Raw genomic sequence first — 23,815 nt, 5'->3', positions numbered from 1 at the left:
AGACACAAGAAGTGGAATCCTTCACTGCGCACATTAACGCTGTGGATAAAAACATCAAGTTCACCAGGGAAGACACAAGGACGACTGTTTTGCCTTTCCTGGACTGCGCTGTGCACATTGAAGAGAATGGCAACCTCAACATCGAAGTTTACCGGAAGCCCACACACACGGACCAGTACCTCCTGTTTGACTCCCATCACCCTCTGGAACACAAACTTGGAGTAATTAGGACCCTTACACCACCGGGCAGAACATGTTCCCTCTAAGCCTGAAGGAAAAAAGAAGGAACACACACATGTAAAGGAAGCACTCAAAACGTGTGGCTATCCTAAATGGGCGTTCTTAAAGTCAGCAAAGAGGCACAGAAAAGAAGATCAGACACCAGCGAGGGAGGATAAGAAGGACAGACGCAACAACATTGTCATCCCCTATGTAGCCGGTGTATCAGAAAAACTCAGGAGGGTTTTCTCCAAGCATGACATCCCGGTGCATTTCAGACCCAGCAACACGCTCAGACAAAAACTGGTTCACCCGAAAGACAAAGCGCCAAAACACAGACTTAACAATGTGGTGTATGCTGTACAGTGCAGCGAGGAATGCCCAGACCTCTACATTGGAGAGACCAAACAGCCACTTCACAAGCGCATGGCACAACATAGAAGAGCCACCTCCACAGGACAAGACTCAGCTGTCCATCTGCATCTTAAGGATAAAGGACACTCTTTCGAGGATGCCAATGTTCACATTTTGGACAGAGAGGACAGATGGTTTGAAAGAGGAGTGAAAGAAGCCATCTATGTCCACTGTGAGCGACCATCTTTGAACAGAGGCGGTGGTTTACGACACCAACTCTCTGCCATCTATAATCCAGTTTTGAGTTCCCTTCCCAGACGCCTTAACGCCCACTCACATCCTGGGCCATCTGACCTCAGGAATTCGCATGTTAAGGTGGGGCCAGGTTTCACAATGAACTCACCCGAAACTCTGGCTGATTGGGACCCACACCCAGTTTCACACCTTGGCTCAGGCGATTAGAGGATCATCAGGGGGTCCTTTTGTCCCTCTGTGGGGGGATACTCCCACTAGGTTTATATCTGGGACTCTCCACCATTTGACCTTAGAACTGAAGAAGCTTCTCGGATGAGAGGTGAAACGTCTTCAAGTAACTTAAAGAAGTCCAGACGCTTTTCTTTGCAAGCTCCTTTGACTACGATGACCTGGATGACTGAGAACCTTCAGAGACATTAAGATGGAGTCTATCCCTGTGCAGCAGCCCATTTGTGTCCACCAGGGGGTGGGGTTTAGTCATTTTCGAATTAGATTTTCTGTTCAACCCTTTCTGTATTATTTAGACCAGTTTGGTTGACTTTAATTGTTTGCTAATTGTAATTCCTGTTATTTTACAGAACCACACACTTACATATACTCACACGAATTCACTCCTGGAGATGTTTTGGATTAAAGGAACCTAAACTATCATTGCTGTGGACCCTCTCTTTCATCATATAAGTCACCTGTGCCTTCTGACCGAGGATAGGAAAATCCTGCTGTAATCTGCCAGTTTATTAAGCACACACATGTCCAGTTCAGAGAGAATATCATGCTCAAAGGAAATATTAAAGCACCAATTAGTAGATCAGCCACAGCCAGAGAGAGGATAAGGTAGTTAGTAGGAGTGTGGAGATATCTAAAGTAAATTATAGAAATTATCACAAGAAGATTTCCACATATGTAATAAGCATTAATGAGCTGAGGACAACATATAATAACACACATAATTTGTTCTGTTGTGAATTGCAGAGAAGGAAGCTCATAGTATTAACAGTCACATTGAATGACTCCATGACTCCATGTCACAGCCCTGAACCAAGTTTCAGTTTTCAGCATTCAAAAAAAATTTGTTTCTCATAAAAAAACTACACAAACAATATCAGTCTCCAAGTTGTCTACGTACCTGTATGATGAGGATGTTCAGTCTGTCTGACAAGGAAAAGAGACCTTTAAAATGATCATAACATGACTGCAACATTTCTCAACTAATTAGTAATACATTATGCACTTGTCCAATTAAAGAGAGAAACCTATGCTTGTTGCTGACAAGTAATGATGCGTTTGCAGGTGTGTATGCATGATTTGTATCATCATCACAAATTAGCTAAACTTGCAATGACTATTTGTGGCCACTTGTAATGAAAAATATAATATACTATACTATAATACTATACTAATATAATATACTGTACAATATAAAACTGTTGTTGTGATTTGGCTCAAATATTTGGCTTCAATATAAATAAAATTGAATTGAATTGAAAACAAGCTGAGAAAATATTATGATGTTTTGAGTTAATATTGTGACACAACCTGATATGGTTGTGTAGCAATGGTAAAATGGCAAAATGTGAAAACCTATATACATATTAGCCACCTACAGTGGGGCAAAAAAGTATTTAGTCAGCCACCGATTGTGCAAGTTCCCCCACTTAAAATGATGACAGAGGTCAGTAATTTGCACCAGAGGTACACTTCAACTGTGAGAGACAGAATGTGAAAAAAAAATCCATGAATTCACATGGTAGGATTTGTAAAGAATTTATTCGTAAATCAGGGTGGAAAATAAGTATTTGGTCACCTCAAACAAGGAAAATCCCTGGCTCTCACAGACCTGTAACGTCTTCTGTAAGAAGCTTTTCTGTCCCCCACTCGTTACCTGTATGAATGGCACCTGTTTGACCTCATCCTCTGTATAAAAGACACCTGTCCACAGCCTCAACCAGTCAGACTCCAAACTCCGCCATGGCCAAGACCAAAGAGCTTTAGAAGGACACCAGGAAAAGAATTGTAGACCTGCACCAGACTGGGAAGAGTGAATCTACAATAGGCAAGCAGCTTGGTGTGAAAAAATCAACTGTGGGAGCAATCATCAGAAAATGGAAGACATACAAGACCACTGATAATCTCCCTCGATCTGGGGCTCCACGCAAGATCTCATCCCGTGGGGTCAAAATGATCATGAGAATGGTGAGCAAAGATCCCAGAACCACACGGGGGGACCTGGTGAATGACCTGCAGAGAGCTGGGACCAAAGTAACAAAGGTCACCATCAGTAACACACTACAATGGCAGGGAATCAAATCCCGCAGTGCCAGACGTGTTCCGCTGCTGAAGCCAGTGCATGTCCAGGCCCGTCTGAAGTTTGCCAGAGAGCACATGGATGATACAGCAGAGGATTGGGAGAATGTCATGTGGTCAGATGAAACCAAAGTAGAACTTTTTGGTATAAACTCAACTCGTCGTGTTTGGAGGAAGAAGAATACTGAGTTGCATCCCAAGAACACCATACCTACTGTGAAGCATGGGGGTGGAAACATCATGCTATGGGGCTGTTTTTCTGCCAAGGGGACAGGACGACTGATCCGTGTTAAGGACAGAATGAATGGGGCCAAGTATCGTGAGATTTTGAGCCAAAACCTCCTTCCATCAGTGAGAACTTTGAAGATGAAACGAGGCTGGGTCTTCCAACATGACAATGATCCAAAACACACCGCCCGGGCAACAAAGGAGTGGCTCCGTAAGAAGCATTTGAAAGTCCTGGAGTGGCCTAGCCAGTCTCCAGACCTCAACCCATAGAAAATCTGTGGCGGGAGTTGAAAGTCCGTGTTGCTCGGCGACAGCCCAAAACATCACTGCTCTTGAGAAGATCTGCATGGAGGAATGGGCCAAAATACCAGCTACTGTGTGTGCAAACCTGGTAAAGACCTATAGTAAACGTTTGACCTCTGTTATTGCCAACAAAGGTTATGTTACAAAGTATTGAGTTGTATTTTTGTTATTGACCAAATACTTATTTTCCACCCTGATTTACGAATAAATTCTTTACAAATCCTACCATGTGAATGGTAGGATTTGGATCATGGATTTTTTTTTCACATTCTGTCTCTCACAGTTGAAGTGTACCTCTGGTGCAAATTACTGACCTCTGTCATCATTTTAAGTGGGGGAACTTGCACAATCGGTGGCTGACTAAATACTTTTTTGCCCCACTGTAGGTTAACTGTTTCTGATTATTAAGGAACCTGGAATGTACCAACATCGTTCCCTCTCCCACCTAGAGAGTGCTGGGAGCATATGAGAATCACGTTTTGGTTTTGTTTTTTTAATTTCTCCAGTGCCTTTAACACAATTCTTCCCACAGTCCTGAAGGACAAGCTGGAGAACTCAGGATTGGACCACCACCTCACAACATGGATACTGGACTACCTCACCAACTGACCACAGTATGTGAGAACTCAGGGCTGTGTGTCGGACAGGGTCGTCTGTAGCTTGCCTCCACCAGTGTGTGAATGGGAGAGTGAATGGGTGGATGACTGGGTGTGTAAAACACTTTGGGGTCCCTAGGTGGGACTAGTAAAAGCACTATACAAATACAGACCATTTACCATTTACCATTCATCATCTACACTGCAGACTTCTCCCACAACTCCACCCAGTGCTTCCAGCAGAAGTTCTCAGATGACTCTGCAATAGTTGGCGTTATCACTGACTGGGACAACAGTGAGTACAGAAAACTGTCCCAAGACTTTGTGGACTGGTGTTAGCAGAACTACATTCAGATCAACTGGTGGTAGACTTACTCAGACACAAAACATCCTCCACTGCAACCACTAAACATCCAAGGTGTGGACATTGAGGCTGTGGATAGCTACAGGTACCTTGGTGTTCATTTGAACAATAAACTGGACTGGACTCACAATTCTGATGCCCTCTACAGGAAAGGGCAGAGCAGCCTGTACCTGCTGCGGAAACTCCAGTCTCTTGGAGTAAAGAACCCACTCCTGAAGACCTTCTATGATTCTGTGGTGGCCTCAGCCATCTTTTACGGTGTGGTCTACTGGGGCAGCAGCATCTCTGCTGGGGACAGGAAAAGAGTGAACAGGCTGATCTGGAGGGTCAGCTCTGTTCTAGGATGCCCTCTGGACTCAGTGGAGGTAGTGAGTGACAGGAGAATGGTGACTAAGCTGTCATCCATGTTGGACAGCATCTCCCACTCCATGCAGGAGACCCTGACAGCACTGAACAGTTCCTTCAGAGGCAGGCTGTGGCACCCATGATGTGGGACGGAGAGATTTCACAGGTCTTTACTTCCTACTGCTCCACAACAAAGACTTTGCAGCTGACCAAACACACACATCCACACATGTGCAATAACACTAAGTGCACTTTTTTTTATGACACTGTAGTATTTTATTCCGTTGTTTATAATATTTTATTCTATTGCATATGGTATCTTATTCTTGTTATCTTATCATATTCCAATGTTTATTCTTAATTTTTGCTACTGTAACTTTACACTGTCTACTTTCTGCTATGACACAACACATGTGGGACTGATAAAGGTTTATTTTATCTCTCTCTCTCTCTCACACACACACACACACACACACATAAATATATATATACATATATATATATATATATATATATATATATATATATAATTTTTTGAGTTTATTTTTATTTATTTGTTTTTTACATATTGCAGCTATGTTATATTTTTGCAACTCTGAAATTATCACATGGAGATAAATAAAGTATTCAGATTCCCATATAAATATGAACCTTGTCCCCTGAGTGTGTGTGTTGAGTGCAAGAGCGGCTGACCTGAGAGATGGCTAACCTGGAAACCTGGACCCTCCATGGTCAACTAATAAGAGTACGTGAAGTACTCCCTGAAGGTCTACTACAGGATCTGAATGCAAAATAACAGACAAGTCTTAATGATACTTGGCTAAGAGATGAAAAGCAACCAGGAGCAGTACCCACCATGGAGACTAGAGGCCAGGCTCAAGGTTGCATGTGGGAAGCTAGCCAACAATCAGAAGAAGTCAACTCAGCTTTATTGCATAGCACATTAAAAAGACATGCAAGGCCACCTGGGTCATGCAAGGCCACCTGGGTTGGCTGGTAGACTGTTTACTTAGTCTGGCAGGGCGAAGGACACTGTCTCAGCTGAACTATGGACACGCACACACATACACTTACACTGATAAGCACACACTCATCCCCCTCCCTTTCCAAACGCCTTCGATGCTTGTTTCCTGCGGGGGAACACGGCGGGTCTGTGTGCCGCGCTGGAATGGTAGCGCTGTGCAGGGCGGCTGCTGTGTTCGCTTCGGATTACTCCTCACCCCCCACCCAATCCTGTGGTTTGTCATGTCTTTCACAATGTTGTGCTGTGGACATTTATGTGCTTTTTGTGCAGAGGAGTTTTTTTGTTTCCTGTTCTCATGCTGTCCTACCATGGAAGCACAGCACGAGTAGGGGTCTCTTTTTTTCCTCTTGTACTTTCCCATTGTATTGTACATTTCAGTGTTTTTCTGTAACGCTACCGATCTCCGACTTGTATCCCCATGTAATGTCTGTGTTGTGTGTGTAAGGTCGGGGGGGGGGGGGGGGGGGTCCCCCATTTCACTGCAGTGAAATGGGGGACAAGAAGCAATATACAGGCAAGTATGTAGGACAGAGGACTGGTTTGACTTGAGACACGTGAAAGGCAGGGTGGATGCGAAGAGTGGTAAGAGTTGTAATGGTTTTTTGTTCTCTCATGTATTTTAATTTTTTTTAATTTATTTTGACTAGATTTTCCTTCTTTTCAGAACTTTGGCTGACAGTTGATGTCTTTTTAATATGCTATACAAATAAAGCTGACGTCTTCTGATGGTTGGGTAGCTTTCCTCCGTATGATCTTGATCTTGGGCCTCTAGTTGTCTTGGTCATGGTGCTCTGGCTGGCTCATGCTGGTTTCAGGTTTTGTTTATGTTTTGCTCTTCTCTCTCGCTCTCGTGCCTGCCTGGGCAGAGCTCACTCTGGGCTCTGTGGCCCATGCAGCTGTGATGATTGCCACCACCTGTTGCTGATCTGTCTGGATTTCTCTGTGATTATTTAACGCTGTGGCATGGAGGAGTTCGCCGCTTGAACATTGAAACTCCCATGTTCATGCTCTCAGCTGTTTCTCAGAAATCTCCCTTTGTGTACTTGCCTGTTGGACTAACCTGTGGTCTCTGTATATAGATTTCCCCAGACCTCCTTCCTTTGATTCCTGTGTGTGACAGCCTAGAAGTAATAAATGCATGAACTAACTTCTCGGCATCACTCTGAGACAGGATATTTCTAATTTTACAGATATTGTGCAAATGGAAGAAAGCAGTCCAATTGTTTAATATATGCATTGAAAGACATATCCTGGTCAAAAATCACTCCAAGGTTCCTCACAGTGTTGCTAGAGGTGAAGGTAATGCCACCCAGAGTAAGAATCTGGTTAGCTACCATATTTATAAGATTTTCAAGGCCAAGCACAATAACCTCAGTTTTATCTGAATTTAGAAGCAGAAAATTGGAGGTCATCAGGTCTTTAAGACATTCCTGCAGTGTAACTAATGGGTGTGTGTTACCTGGCTTTATTGAACAATAAAGTTGGGTGTCATCTGCATAGCAGTGAAAATGTATGCAATGCCTTCTGATGATAGTGCCTAATGGAAGCATGTATCTAGAGTCTAGACTCTAGACTCTAGAGTATGATTTAAGTGGTGGGTTCATTCTCCATTACCTGCTGGTTCCACTCCCCCAGCCTTCAGAACAAGAACAGACTGCAGCACATTAAATCAGGGTGCTCTAAAATCATTGGCCTGCCTGTCAGAACTCTGGCACAGGCAGCCAAAATCATCAATGACCCCTCTCACATTCTCCACCCAGCATTTCAATGGCTCCCCTCTGGGCGACGCCTCCGCTGCATTTCCTGCAGGACTGAGAGGAGGAGAACCACCTTTGTCCCCAAACCCACTCTGCTTTTTAACTCCAGCCAATAAGAACATTTCCCAAACCCATAAACATAAACTACACTCTTTTTAGACTGCTGACACTTTTACTCACTTTTACTCACTTGCAGTTATTTATTCACCTTTCAGTCACCTTAATTTTAAAACTTTGTAATTTTAAAACTGTGTATATACTGTATATTCTGTGTATTTATTATCTCACTGTTATTGCCTGTTTATGTCCTGTCCTTATCTTCAATGTCATGCTGCTCTGTTGTATCTTAATTGCCCCTTGGGGATAAATAAAGTCTTTCTGATTCTGATTCTGATTTTACATTTTCAGAGGAGCCAATTTAGTCTCACAAATGCCGTGTTGGGGATTTTATCTTTAGCATCTGCATGGATCTTAAAATCACCTACAATAATTATTCTATCTGAGCTGAGCACTCAATCATATAAAAACTCTGATAAATCAGACAGAAACTTTATGGCCATGTGGACGATAGATGATAACAAATAAGACTAGTTTTTGAGTTTTCCTGCTTGGATGGAGAAGACATCAAGCTTTCAAATATCTTGATGTTTGGTTGATTAATAACCTCGGTCTGTGCTTAGAGGATTCTGTTAGTTAGCATGACTCAGGGGTGTTGATTCATTTAAACTAAGATAATCATCCTGCTGGAACTAGGTTCCTGTAAGGCTGAGCAAATTGATTTATTGATCAGTTATTAATTCATGTACCAAAAGAGACTTGGAAGAGAGAGAGCTTAATAATTAATTTCACAGTTTTAATCTTTGGTGTAGATGTGGATACCGCATTGTTCTTTCTTTGTGATTTTTTTATGTTTTTGGTTTTTTTTTGCAGTTTGTTCTTTTTTTTCAGTTTGTTTTTTGTCTGTTTTGGAGCTGACATAGTCTCTAAGGGGATGGGGATTTGATGGGAGAATGGGAGGATAGTCTGGATAGTCACATTTTGGGGAGTTTAATAAATTTGGCCAGATTTCTAGAAATGAGAGCTGCTCCATCCAAAGTGGGATGGATCCCGTCTCTCCTAACAAAACCAGGATTCCTCCAGAAAGTTTCCCAATTATCTGTAAATCCCTCATTGGTTTTTGGACACCACTCAATCACCTTAAGTATGGAGGACCACAAGAGCCACGCGCATCGAAATAAAAAATTCTGTGCTTAATTAATGAATTGTAGAATAAAATCTGCATTTGTAAATTCATTTTTGAATTCCAATTTGATAAACTGATTTTAAAAATGCTTTTTAAGTCTTCATTTCAAAAAACATTTTCAAATTCCACTTTAATAAACTGCATTTCAAAATCCATTTCCCTTTCCTGTTCGCTCAGGGATTAACATGTGGATTAGCAGTTTGATTAGCAGTTGGATTAACAACTTAATTTTAAAAATCCTGCGGTTATTCAAATTAGCTACACTGTGGGATGTAAGGAGCTCCCTGATTGGTTGGTCAGACACCAGCTGTCTGCCAGCCTGGATTTTTCTAGCTCATAGCTTCGCCCTGCTAAGAAGCGTGTGCTTGTACAAAGGCCGTTCAGCCTCGGGATTTACACTCGGCTCGACACGGATATGTGAAGAATGAAGGGACCCTGCAGCAAAAACGGAGAGCCCAACCTCTGACTGAGTGCCTGTTTATGCAGTCTGACCACCTGTGAAGGTAACGTGCTAACATGGCTAACGCTAGCATCACCGCACGTAGCCCCGTTATTTTAAGGTCTTCTGAGTTTATGATAATTTTATGGCCTGTTACATTTATACAGTGTTAAAGCAATGGCTGCAACCTACAGCCTTTAAACTAGCGATTAAAATGCTGACAGTAAACTCGTCAGTCCAGATGTTACCACATTACTTTGTGATACTTAAGAGCAAGGGTGTAGATTTCGTTTTGGCATTGGTGGGGACGAATGATTCAGTTTTTTTTTCCTTTTTGTCTTTGCTTCTTGATAACAAAAGGAGAAATGTACTTGCCTCCATATGCTATTCTACATGCTTTTAAACCATTTAAAATTACAATTGATAGTTTTATACGTGAGTTATATAATGCCAAATTACAATTAAACAAATGACTAAGTATTTTAGACTTTAGTTTACTTCAGCTGGACTGACGAGTTTACTGTCAGCATTTTAATCGCTAGTTCAAAGGCTGTAGGTTCCAGCCATTGCTCTAACACTGTATAAATGTAACAGGCCTCAGTGCCGGTTCTAATAGTCTGAGCTGCTTCCAGCTTTATTTGTGAAGAGCACAGCAGCTTACAAAACACGTAGCTAGCTCGTACAGCTGCGACATAAAATGATCACCTTCAAGGTGGTCAGACTGAGTAAACGGGCACTCAGTCAGAGGTTAGGCTCTCCATTTCGCTGCAGGGTCCCTTCATTCTTCACATATCCGTGTCAGGCCGAGTGTAAATCCCGAGGCTGAACGGCCTTTGTACAAGCACACGCTTCTTAGCAGGGCGAAGCTATGAGCTAGAAAAATCCAGGCTGGAATTTGAATAGCCGCAGGATTTTTAAAATGAAGTTGTTAATCCAACTGCTAATCCACATGTTAATCCCTGAGCGAAAAGGTTTTTGAAATGCAGTTTATTAAAGTGCAATTGAAAAAAGGTTTTTGAAATGCAGTTTATTAAAGTGCAATTCGAAAAAGATTTTTGAAATGAAGTTTATTAAAGTGGAATTCGAAAATGTTTTTTGATATGAAGACTTAAAAAGCATTTTTAAAATCAGTTTATTAAATTGGAATTCAAAAATGAATTTACAAATGCAGATTTTACTCTACAATTCATTAATTAAGCACAGAATTTTTTATTTCAATGCACGTGGCTCTTGTGGTCCTCCATAGTTTACTGTCCTTTGCATTTCTTCCTTGAACACTGAAAACAAGCTCAAAGCAGCCAAGATTTATGTAACTTAAAGAAGTCTGAAATTTTTCAAAAACATGTACATTTTTCTCATAATTCATAAATAGGATTTACTAAATCAGACAACATCCCTATTTAGATTTGATAATATTTCTAGTAGATAAAGGTAGATAGTTAACATTTAAATATTTAAATATTGTATAAATAAATATTGTATAACATTTAAAGACTAGAAATGACTAGTGAAACTTCAGCTCCTTCTCAATCCTAAATAGGATAAATGGAAGAAAATGGTTAGTTGAATAAAGATGTGGACGTCGACGGTGAAGGCAACAGTGGTCCCCGAGTGGTCGCCAAACTCAGAAGTGTCTCTAGGAAGGGCATCTGTGTCCAGAAGAGTGTAGTCCTAGAAACAGGAAAGATGCTGCTCAAGACCCTCAAGCTCCCAGACCCCTGGTAGAGGACCCAGGCTTGAAAGAGACAGACCATCCAAGGGGGCAAGAGAGGAATTCTTTTATATATATTTCAGGGCTCACAAAATCGCTAGCCCGACGTCCCGGGGCTAGCCATTTTTCCAGTCGGGCTACCAAAATATATCTCTGTCCTGCCCATCGGGCTATCATAGGAAGGACTCTCTGCATGTAAATGGAGAGTCCTCTTCACACACTGAGGTTAATTATGGAGTTCCACAGGGTTCGGTGCTAGGACCAATTCTGTTTACATTATACATGCTTCCCCTAGGCAGCATCATTAGAAGACATAGCATACATTTTCACTGCTATGCAGATGACACCCAGCTCTATCTGTCCATGAAGCCAGATAACACACACCAATTAGTTAAACTGCAGGAATGTCTTAAAGACATAAAGACTTGGATGGCCACTAACTTTCTGCTTCTTAACTCAGATAAAACTGAGGTCATTGTACTCGGCGCTGAAAAGCTTAGAAATATGGTATCTAACCAGATTCTTACTCTGGATGGCATTACCTTGGCCTCCAGTAACACTGTGAGGAACCTTGGAGTCATTTTTGACCAGGATATGTCCTTCAACGCACATATTAAACAAATATGTAAGACTGCGTTCTTCCATTTGCGCAACATCTCTAAAATTAGAAATATCCTGTCTCAGAGTGACGCTGAAAAACTAGTTCATGCATTTATTACTTCCAGGCTAGACTACTGCAATTCATTATTATCAGGATGTCCAAAAAACTCACTGAAAAGCCTTCAGTTAATCCAAAATGCTGCAGCAAGAGTACTGACAGGGACTAGAAAGAGAGAGCATATTTCTCCTGTTTTGGCTTCCCTTCATTGGCTTCCTGTTAAATCCAGAATTGAATTCAAAATCCTGCTCCTCACATACAAGGTCTTAAATAATCAGGCCCCATCTTATCTTAATGACCTTGTAGTACCATATCACCCTATTAGAGCACTTCGCTCTCTCTCTGCAGGCCTACTTGTTGTTCCTAGAGTATTTAAAAGTAGAATGGGAGGGAGAGCCTTCAGTTTTCAGGCCCCTCTTCTGTGGAACCAGCTTCCAGTTTGGATTCAGGAGACAGACACTATCTCTACTTTTAAGATTAGGCTTAAAACCTTCCTTTTTGCTAAAGCATATAGTTAGGGCTGGACCAGGTGACCCTGAATCCTCCCTTAGTTATGCTGCAATAGATGTAGGCTGCCGGGGGATTCCCATGATGCATTGAGTTTTTCCTTTCCAGTCACCTTTCTCACTCACTATGTATTAACTGACCTCTCTGTATTGAATCGTATCTGTTATTAATCTCTGTCTCTCTTCCACAGCATGTCTTTATCCTGTCTTCCTTCTCTCACCCCGACCGGTCGCAGCAGATGGCCGCCCCTCCCTGAGCCTGGTTCTGCCGGAGGTTTCTTCCTGTTAAAAGGGAGTTTTTCCTTCCCACTGTCGCCAAAGTGCTTGCTCATAGGGGGTCATATGATTGTTGGGCTTTTCTCTGTATCTATGAAGCGCCTTGAGGCGACATTTGTTGTGATTTGGCGCTATATAAATAAAATTGAATTGAATTGAATTGAAAAATATATGTCAATGCTTTTGCATTCTTTCTGAAATGTAGCTGTATAATTATGTAATTGGCATCGGTGAGCCACTGTCAATATGTGACATATTGAAATCGCGTTTGAATTTGCGCTTGTTTTTTGCTTTCACTTTGCAATCGCACGAACTGTGTATAGAGAGCGACAGTACTGATTGGTGAGTGACGATAATTTGCGCACCAATTCCTCTGACGTTGTCTTATCAGTCGTTAGCTTACTATGCAAACATGACAAGTGAAATCTCCCGCAGCAAGCTTAAACATGTGAGAGGTTGATCGCGCAGAGAATCGCTGAGCGTTATGTGAGTGCGTGTGTAAAAGCAGCAGGATATATATTTTAGTTCTGCTGAGCCAAATAAGACAGGTCAGGGTGAAGAAGTGACAGTCAAAGAAAAGCTTACCACAAAACGGAAAAGTTATGACAAATCAGACTATAAGGCAAAAAGAAAGTGCAGCTTTATGGTTTTATGGACAAAAGAATTTCTGTGGCTGCAATATGACGAGCTAAATAACCAGGGCTGCACAGAAGTCGTCCGCAGGTGCGCATTCGCTGTCAAAATAAAAAGAGCGCACAAGATAAGAAGTTGCAACGCGTGTTTGCGTACATAAGATTTTCTGGAGGAGGACAGACATTTGTTTAGAACTCTTAAAGATGTCGAAGAAGCTCCTTTAAGCAATTACTTTGGTGTTCCTCCACCTCCAAAGAAATGTCAGAAGGAGTCCGAACCACAAAAGAAGCACGTATTCTCGGAAAAGTGGTTGCAGGAGGTGAGCTGGCTTCAAACAAATGATGAACGCACAGAGATGTGGTGCAGAATGTGCCGTGAAAATCCCACTCTAGCGGACAAAAACACTGCCTTTTATATGGACGCAAACGCGCGCTGCAACTTCTTATCTGGTGTGCGTCTTTTATTTTGACAGCGAATGCGCACATGCGGACCACTTATGTGCACCCATGTAAATAACATAATGTTCTGCCGGGTGTGTTGTTGGTTTTCCCTCGATTTCTGAGTCGACAAGCGCCTTTGTTACTGGGACCAGTCATTTTAAGAAAGGCCCCCCATTAGAACCCATGAGAAATGCAAGAAATGCATTATTGCTCAGTCTGCAATATCTTTCCCAGAACAAACACCAATTGCAAATAACATACTAAAAATAAACCTGAAAATCAGTTTAAAACAGCGTACTATGTTGCAAAGAGTGAACTACCACTGGCACAATTTAGCAGTCTTTGCAAACTTCAAAAAGCAAATGGCCTCGATCTTGGTTCCACTTGCCTCTTACCCGTGACTTCAGTGGAAATTTCAAATTCAGGATCTGACACAGACTGATTCATGTCCTACACAGTTCTTACAAGTTCATAGAAATTTCTGTTCAATTAGAACCAAGTATTTGAGTTGATGATTGTAATTTTTAGACAATGTTGTAATTTGTTTTTCAACAATTTTTTGATTAATGTTTTGTTTCCATTACAATATTATACTTTAATGTATAATATTGTAACGGAAACAAAACAGGAAACAAAACATCAATCAAAAAATTGCTCTCTTTTTTATCCGGGCTACTTAAATTTATTTTGGGCTACCAAAAACTGAGGAGTCCCTAGCCGAAGGGCTACCAGGGATTTTGAAATTTTGCGAGCCCTGTATTTATATAGCAGAATAAGTCTTTTTATGTTTATTTATTATACGGACCCAGTAACTGATATGCTACTTAAAGAATTTATAGGTATTGTCATTATTCAACCATTTTCCTTAGATATGCTTTTTAAACATTTTAATTCAAATTTCCATGACTACATTATCAACTTACTTATTTAAATTACATACTGTAAGACGCAAAAACTGATTACTTCAGCAGAATAGTATCATTGAATCTGTAGTTTCTACTGAAGAGGATCAAATCACTTTAGCGGTTAATTTCTTATTTTGTTAAAACAAATTTAATTCTATGACAATGGTACTTTTCAAAATGTGTCTTTTATACAATAGAGATATTGAACAATACAGATATTGTCAAAATCATTCACCCATCCAAATCATTGAATTCAGGTATTCCAGTCACTTCCATGGCCTTCCATGGAGTGTACAGAAGACAGATTTTAAAAAAATGTAGAAACAAATCTTTATGACTGCTGAAAGCACTGCATGTATAAAACTGAACTGTTTATATTCAAACAGTAAGCCTGCACAGAAGTACCACAGCATAAGCTTTTGTTCATATTAATGAGAATAACTTTCATTTGTTTTGGATAAAAATAAAATGTTCACCTTCCATTAGTGTTTCCCAAATTAAACATGATGTTTAAAAGAGTTGCAGAATATGTATCATTTGGAACAGACATTAAACATACATAGAAGCATTTTCTTTTAGTCTTCTGCTTGTGTCATTGTTAGTAATCTTTATCATTTCAAATTTCATGAATGTGCACCAATTAAAATGATTTTGAGCTTTTTTTTAAAAAAAAAGCCAATCACCTTGAAATATTTTTCCAGAAATAATTGTTGTAAAAGCTGACCTGAACCAGCTATAAAAGAAAGCATAAATGAATGGATTTAGCATTGAATTTGACAATGTAAGCCAGTTAAGTGTTTCAATAACTGCAATTGGTGTTTCATTATATAACAATAGGCTGAAAGATAATACAAAGAAAGTAAGGAGTCCAACATAAGAGAAAAACTCCTATAACAATAGCTAGAGTCTTGGTGGCCTTTTTCTCCATCTTACTGGCAGTTGCTCCAGACTGTGTGTTCTGACATGTTGTATTCTGGATGCGGTTTACTTGTTTCTGTGCAACAAGAAAAATCTTCAAATAGATACTAAGCATTATTATGACTGGGATATAAAAGGAGAAAATAAATGCGAGAGTGGTTGATATTAGAGCTTCTGATAAACAGCTTTCCTCACATTTTCCTTGGTTAAATCCCACAATCTTGATGCCAATTCCAATTAGAACAGCAACTCCCCAGATCAACAGAATCATCATACTGACAACACAATCATTTTTGTTAAAGTCATTCATTTCACCAATTCTCATTTTACATGCACTGGCTTAGAATTTAATTTAACTCAAACAAAATAAAAATTGAACTGCTTAATGTTTACTGGTGATGGCCAGAGGGGCAGATGGCGCAATATGGCAGCCTCACTTCTGTCAATCTGCCCCAGGGCAGCTGTGGCTACAACTGTAGCTTGCCTTCACCAGTGTATGAATGTGAGAGTGAATGAATAGTGGAATTGTAAAGCGCTTTGAGGGGTCCCGAAAAGCGCTATATATATGCAATCATTATTATTATTATTATTATTATTATTATTATTATTATTATTATTATTATTATTATTATTATTATTATTATTATTTACTGAAGTCCTGTACCACACATGATCAGTCATTAAGTCCTTAGAAAAAAGGTGTGTGTTTGGCTCTCAACTCAAGCTTAACACAGCAGAAGGAATAAGGTGCCCCATTGTGGTGCTATTCAGTATTCCAGGAAAATAATCTGTCTTACAGGCTGTAACACCATCCGGCCCAGCTCCAATCATTGTCACATCTCTAATTAAATGAAAAAGTAATCACAGATCCAGATTTTATACGTATAATGTACAATAAGACTACAGGGTTCCAGGTCCAGGGTCTATGAGGTCATTGTATAACCAAAGTGAGAGCTTCTACAGAGGCAGAAGCCTGAGCAGGGTACTTGTGATGTCCTTTTCCCTACCTATACTTTTCATTTACCCCTTGAAGGACTCTAACCAGATGTCCAAACACTGCACCAATCCACCAGTCCAACTTGCACTCCGTCTCATCACTCAGTAATAAGATTCCAAGATACTTGAACCCTCTAGCTTAAGGCAGCCTCTCTCCCCTAATCCAGTGGGAGTATTCCACTATTTTCTGACAGAGAACCATGTCATCCAATTTGGATGTACTAAATCTCATGCCATCCATTTCACAATTGGCTGCAAACCACTTCAGCGCATGCTGAAAGTCATGCGCTGATAAACCCAAATGAATCACAGCATCCACAAAAAGCAGGGATGCTACTTCTAAAGCAGACCATCCTCAGCCTGGCTACGCCTTGAGATCATGTCCACAAAAATCAGAAGCAGGATCAGAGACATAGGATGACCCTTTTGAAGGCAAACACCAGTTGAAAATCTACTTAACTTTTTGCCAGAGTTGTGCTCTCACATTGGTTATACAATGACCTCATAGCCCCTGGAACTGGAGCCCTATAATCTTGTAGTACATGTAGTAGTAGACCAGAGAATTTGGTAATAAGCACGGAATCTACTTTTCTCCTGTATTCAAGGTTTGATAATTGGCTGCAGTTTCCCTGGAAGGCTGAGCAAGTTTTACTAAGTTGGAAAAATCTAAACCTGAAGAATGAAAAAAATAATACATTCATGAGCAGTGATGGGAATAATGGCATTACAAGTAACTGCGTTACTAACGGCGTTACTTTTTTCAGTAACGAGTAATCTAACTAATTACTATTTCTATCGCTGCAACACTGTTACCGTTACTAACAATAAAATGTGGTGTGGTCACGTTACTATTTTTCAACAGACGGTTGAATCTGTGTTCACCTTACCGCATCTTATATCAGTTGCACGGGAGTAGCTGTAAGTAATCTGGGCACTACAGCTTTATGCAGCTGTGCGCTCCCGTGGACAAAAATCACTTTCTGCCCGATGATCACTTTTTGGCACAAAATCTGGAGCTAAGTGGGCAAAACAATCGCATGAGTGCTGCTGTTTGACTTAGGACGAATAAAGTAGTCGTGGTAAGCCGATCACATGACCACTTTAAGATGACAAAGCAACAAGGTGATATATACCAGTTTTTAAATTGTGTTGATAGGCCAAGTTAAACCAGAGTTATAATAAACAATATATACGCTAAGTTTTTTGTCAATAGTTTTGTCATGTTTACTGTTTAAGGAGAACGCTAGTGAGCGCTCTCTGCTTATGACAAACCCCCCCCAAAAAAAAAAAAAACACACACACACACACAAAATCCCGAGCCTTTTGTGTTGGTGGAAAAATGCACCATGTCGACCAATCAAAAATGATATGGCAACATGACATTTGGTTGTTTAGGAACAGGGGGAAGTTTTAGGAGTCACGGTGAGAGAGAGAGAGAGAGAGAAAGAAAGAAAGAGAAAGAAAGAAAGACAGCAGAAAAAGAGAGAGAGCGAGTTTTGAGATGTGAGAGATTTGTGATGTTTAGCATGTTTGGTTAATGTGTTGTCTTGTGTGGCTAGTGTGTAGTGTTGTGGATAGTTTTGTGTTGTGTGTCAGAACAATGAGGCGACTGCTGTCTCCAGGTAGAAAACAGGAGTGATGCACCTGCTGCTGTCAGACCTGCAGGTATCAGTCCTGTGATGTTCTCCTTTATAGTGGACAGAAATATTTGGAGTGGCACAAATAATTTGTGTGGCATCTTATTTAATGCAGAACAGCTGATTGTTATGTAAATAGTTTGAAATTGTTATTAAAAAGGGGTAAAAGGTAAATACATGCAAATAACTTTGTTGTTTGCAAAACTTGTGCATATGATTTTAAAATTGACAATTCATATTTGCATTTAAAGTTATGATTCATAAAACATGTTTGTGGTTGTTACAGTAAAAAATACAACTTTTTCTACTTGGTTTTTATGTTTTTTGTCTGATTTTAGATTAATTGTCTTAATACAGTATGTCAAAATGAAAACATAACTGTAAATTCAGACACATGAGGTTGTGCTGAAAAGGATGATACCAAGCAAGGCAAAGTAAATAGTTTTTAAAGGTGAAATGTAGAGGAAACATCAAAAGTTGTTAAAAATGGCCAATTATACCCTGGACCCCAGAGGGTTAAACATTTTTTTCTAAAGTAACACAATAGTTACTTTTCAACTAATTAATCACTTTTAGAATCTTGTAACACAGTTACTAACTCAGTTACCTTTTTGAAGAAGTAACCAGTAACTATAATAAATCACTTTTTCAAAGTAACTTGCCCAACACTGTTCATGACACTTTAACATGTGAGTGAAAGTTTTGGTGTTGCTGCAGGTTGGTATATCAAAAAATATATTTTTCTCCATTTTTACTTCAATCCTTTATATTTCTGAGTTAATTCAAAATAAATTACCTACTTAATGATAGAAAGTATATAATAATATACATTTAGCTAATAGAATTATCATTAAGTAGATATTACACTTCAAGGATTGTGTTCAAGTGTAAAATGTAATGCTAATGGATATATATTGCAAGTGCATTCCCATTCAATTCTTCCTTGTAAACAACACCATTAACACATAGCAAAGTTTTGATTTCAGACATTCAAATTGAATTTTGAGCAGAGGACTGGTCCAAATATAAAAAGGTAAGCACAGCCTGTTGTATTATAAATACCAAATGTGCATATTGGACATTCTAAATTAATCTGTTCGCTGAGTTACACGTATTTTCACATTAAATTGTCGGTGTCTGGTTTTCAGCGCGAGATGCTAACATCATAAGTTGAGGCTGAATTCCAGTGTCATAGGAACTGGCTCTAGCAAGAAACTAAAAACATTCTACGTTGAGACTAGAGTTGCAGCCCACATTACATTCCACATTTAATTTTGTGTATGACTGGCTTCTGTTGCAAGAAACGGGGAAAATTTCTAAGATGCGGCCAAAGTTCAGCATATGAAATAGAGGTGAAATAGAGTCTGGCTTGTGGTGCGCTTGCATTTCAGAGCTCAGAGGTTTCTGTGTGTGTTTCTGCGTGTGAGACGCGCTCTCTGTGTGTTTCAGCATGTGAAATATGAACATGGTGACAGTGACGGTTGATGTGTGAATTGGAGGACACTTGTGCGAAGAAAATATTTTATGATCAAAGGTTGACGCCTAGTGGACCTCGTGGATTAGTTCCGGGAGTGGTTTCCCAACCGGTAGATCGGACGCGGCCCGGAGGTAACTAGGGTAGCAACCTTGGGAGTGGAACCCCTAAAGAGCTTGTTCATGGTGTGGCAACCCCCCTGTCTGTGGACGCTCAGGCAGGTCTCAGGCATCTGGTTAGCTGAGGTGGTGACTTGGGACGTGAGAACCCCCGCATAACTACAGAATAACCACAGGTTTACATTTATTCTGGACTAGAACAAGAAGATATTTTGACATCTAAGGTTGAGTTCTATATTAGTCAAAAAGGTTGAATTCCTCGTTTCAGTGCTTGAAATTGTAGATTGCTTTGTGCCTGTCCCCTGATGAGTGTGTAAAATTAAATAAGAAAGAGGAAAAGAGGGCAATTTGGAGCCACATAGAGATAGACGGGCGTAATTGGGTGCAATACTCTGTGGTGTAAAAAAAAAAAAGAAGAAGAAAAAACGGTAAGAGGTGAGTAGTGGTGTGAAATATGTTGGGTTTTAAATCTGACGTAGAGAAAGGGGAATAAAGAGAGAGTGGAGAATTATTGAGAAGCACAGAGAGGAATGTGTTGTGAGACTGGCGTGCAGTTTGCGCTGTAAAGGAGGGGCGTGTTGCCTGCTTCTCTATTTAACAGTGATGAAAATGATATTAAATAAATCTCTTAGTGTGTTAATACAGGTGGCTACGGACCTGGACCAACCGCCCACCACAAGCACAGCGGCCGGAGCAAAATTATAGAAATGGGAACCACACCCAGCAAGAATCAGCAGCTGTGGAACCGACAGCAGCGAGGAGAGAATTAGAGGAGAAACTAAACCTTTAAGAGTACACCAAATTGGGTTGGATTTTGGGCCAACGGACTTGTGGAGGTTGGGAAAGCGTCCGGAGCATCGCAACAAAAGGTGAAACAAAAACACACACAAGCAGAGAAATGTGAGAGAAAGGCACCTTTTAAGGAAACGCCTTGTTGGAGAAAAAGTTAGAATTAACCCGCCTACAAATCCACACACATGCAATGAAAAAGCAGCTTACACTCATGAACACGTGAAGATTTTTCAGCAAGGTTAAGGCAGGGAAATTTAACATATACCTGTTGTTAAAGGATGAACTGTATCCATTACTAACAAATAAACTCTCTGGGTTGCAGGACAACAACTTAACTTCAAAGAAAAAGAAAATAAAGAGACTGGTATGACCAACCAGTGATGAAACAACAAATTTAGTGGTTAAGAGTCAAATTGTGAGAGGTTTTCTGCTGACTGAATAACAAGTGATTATTGAAGGAAGGAAAATTCTCTTCTGTGAGTTTAAACATGATCTTAAGAATTTAAACATGTACCAGTGTTATCCTGTCAACTTGGTGGGCTATGAGTTGATTATATCGTGAGAAAAAACAAAAGAAAAGGGGGAGAGAAGGCTGACACAGGGCCTGGCCTGGTGTTTCTCCCCTCTCTGAATAACACAGCCAAAACAACATCATTTTCCTGTTCGTCTGTTTTTGTTTTGTTTTTTGTTTTTTCTCTTTATGTTTAATTACAGGCTGCTTTGCTGGCCCTGGAAGCCGAGGCTGACCTGGACTCCTGCTCTCCCCTCTACCATCTTCAACGTGACCCACAACAACCACCTGAAAATGTCAACAGTGCTGCAGGAAAGCAATCTCATGCAGCGGAGACGGAGCGCGGTAAACCCAAGGCCCGTTTCACTACATGGGGGAAATTTCCAGATAGCTTCAGCTGACAGAGCTGTGACGAGACGCCCATTAAGCCCGAATGAAAAGTGAGGCCGAGCAAAAGAATGCTGACCTTGATAACTCTGCATTAACACTGTGCAGGACAGTGATGGACCAACACAGATGATCGGGCAGCAAAAAGGGCGTGCCAGGGACAGGAGGAGCTACTGAGGTCAAAAGGCACCTCAGAATGGACAAAACACAGAAGAAGATGCAGGTTTCACCTGCAGTGAGCATGGACACTGGAGAAAGGACTGCCCCAATTGGGGTCAGAACCAGGACGGACAGAACTTTGAGCAGCAGCTGCAATGGTCGAAAACGGACTGAAAAGGAGGAGGGCAGTACCCCAGGGCACGCTTCAGGCCGTGGTTTACCCAAACCGCCAGAACAGGAAAGTGATGACCACATACACACACACACACACACACACACACGTCTACACACACGCTGATTCAGCTTGAAGTGAAATACACACATGAACACATGTGCACTCGTTGATTGAGTGAGAAATGACACACACACCTAAATCGAAATGCTGATTCACTGAGAAGTGATCCACACACAAATACACATGCACACGCTTGTGCAATGAAGAGTGATGCACACAAACACATGCTGATGCAATGAAGAATGCTTTGCTAACAAATGCGCATGCTGATACGCAAAATGCACACAAACATCCAAATATAGAATTTTTTATAAAAAGCCATTGATTACTTATTGGTTAAATGTGTTTTATGTCACACAGAGGGCATATATGTAGATTTAGGGAACAAGGTCTAAAATTGTCTGGTTATGAAAACAATGTCTGTGCGTGATGTCTGTGTATGGCTGCTCAAGGCCTCGATTGAATTGTTTACTGTGCTTCCCACAGCCTGATGAGGAGCAGTGGTACAGAGTAAAAATTATGAACTAACGGTGTAAGTTTTATTTCGGAGCGTTGCATTTTCTGTGATTGAGATTTAATTCAAGGAGGAACCAAAGGTGTTACGGTACCTGAGGTTCTCATTCCCACACAATGTTGTCCTGGGAGGAAGCAAAACTTTCCTGTGAATTTCTGGTTGGTTTTTGGGTTTTGCATAGCATTAGGTTGGTTTTATCAGTGGGGTTTGGATTGTTTTCTTTCTCTAAGAGAGAGAGAGATGGTTTTATGCTTGGACATGTTTGCAACAGGCCCTAGTATGTGTTATTTTATTAGTATTTTGTTGGTTATGTTTGCTTTTGCTTTCGTTACAGTGCACTGAGAGAAGAACATCTGAGAGGTGTGATCCACCGGTGGTGATATTTTGTGAGTTCATGATTTAACAATCAGCTCTTTAAACCAGGCCTAAAAGATTTAAATTTAAAGTGCTATGAAATTTTCTTACTGACAACAGTCGCAAAGTGTGCTTCTCCATGATTATAATGGGCTTTGGAGAAGTTCCCTTATATGGGACAGTGGTCACAGGAGATAGTCCTGAGTCTAAAAGGATTGCAGCGAGTCAATCCAGTGCAAAATAACAAGGAATTGTTTTCCTTTTAAAATGATGACGTCATCTTGCTGGTGATGGATGCTTGAATAGCTTGCAGACTCCATTATCAGCAAAATCTGGTATGAATGTGTGAGACTTCACATGACAGTGTGGAACTGCAGACTGAACCCTTTGGTTGCTAATTTTGAGCTATTGATGTTTGCATTACGGAAATTGTGTTTTGTTGGCTGTGTTTGATTAGGGCAGGGGTCAGCAACCTTTAACACCCAAAGAGCCACTTGGACCCGGTTTCCACGCAAAAGAAAACACTGGGAGCCGCAAATACTTTTTGAAATCTAAAATGGTCCGGAATGGACCAAATGGGTCCGGAATGTGGGGCCTCCCTGCTGCTGCGGAGTCGGGGCGGTCTGCTTCTCCCCACCGCAGGGAAAAGGGTAACACAACCTGGGTCTGGGTGCAGTTCCCCCCTCCAGGGGCAAGGGTACCTAGACCCGGTTCGTAGAGTACGCTTGGGGAGTGTGATTGTGTGTACAGCGTCTCTTTATGTCTGTCTCCACGTTGGTTGAGTGTGGAGTAAGTGCATATGAGAGCATGAGGGTGGGAATGGATGTTTGTATCTGTGTGTGCCTGTATGTCTGTGTCTATATGTCAGGTTGGGTATCAGATGCCACCTCTCTGAGGACAGCTCAGGCCCTCCAAGGTTTGGAGGCCTATCTCCCCCCACCACTTCCCCTGCCGGGGGCGGACTCCCTCAGACATCGGTGCGTTGGTGGTTCTTTGTGTCCGGGGGTGGGCGTCCGGGTACACACCGGCTCACTCCTTGGCGGCTGCTTATCGGGGCCTGGAGCCTGGGGCTCGCTTGGGCCACCTCGGAGGTGGGGTGCCCCCGGCCTCTCGGCCTGGGGCTCGGTCACTCAGGCACAGCTGGCTGCCGGCGGAGCTC

At 41.1% G+C, this 23,815-nt stretch overlaps 1 pseudogene; it reads right to left on the bottom strand.

Moving 5' to 3' along the window:
- Positions 1–15,223: 15,223 nt before the first annotated feature.
- LOC146502316 (trace amine-associated receptor 1-like) lies at positions 15,224–23,208 on the bottom strand (annotated as a pseudogene).
- Between the last annotated feature and the right edge of the window lie 607 nt (positions 23,209–23,815).

Source organism: Neolamprologus multifasciatus, chromosome 15, assembly GCF_963576455.1.
Source record: "Neolamprologus multifasciatus chromosome 15, fNeoMul1.2, whole genome shotgun sequence".
Taxonomy (NCBI): Eukaryota; Metazoa; Chordata; class Actinopteri; order Cichliformes; family Cichlidae; genus Neolamprologus; species Neolamprologus multifasciatus.
The sequence above is the reverse complement of the archived record's forward strand: the minus strand, read 5'-3'. Positions and strand labels throughout refer to the sequence as shown.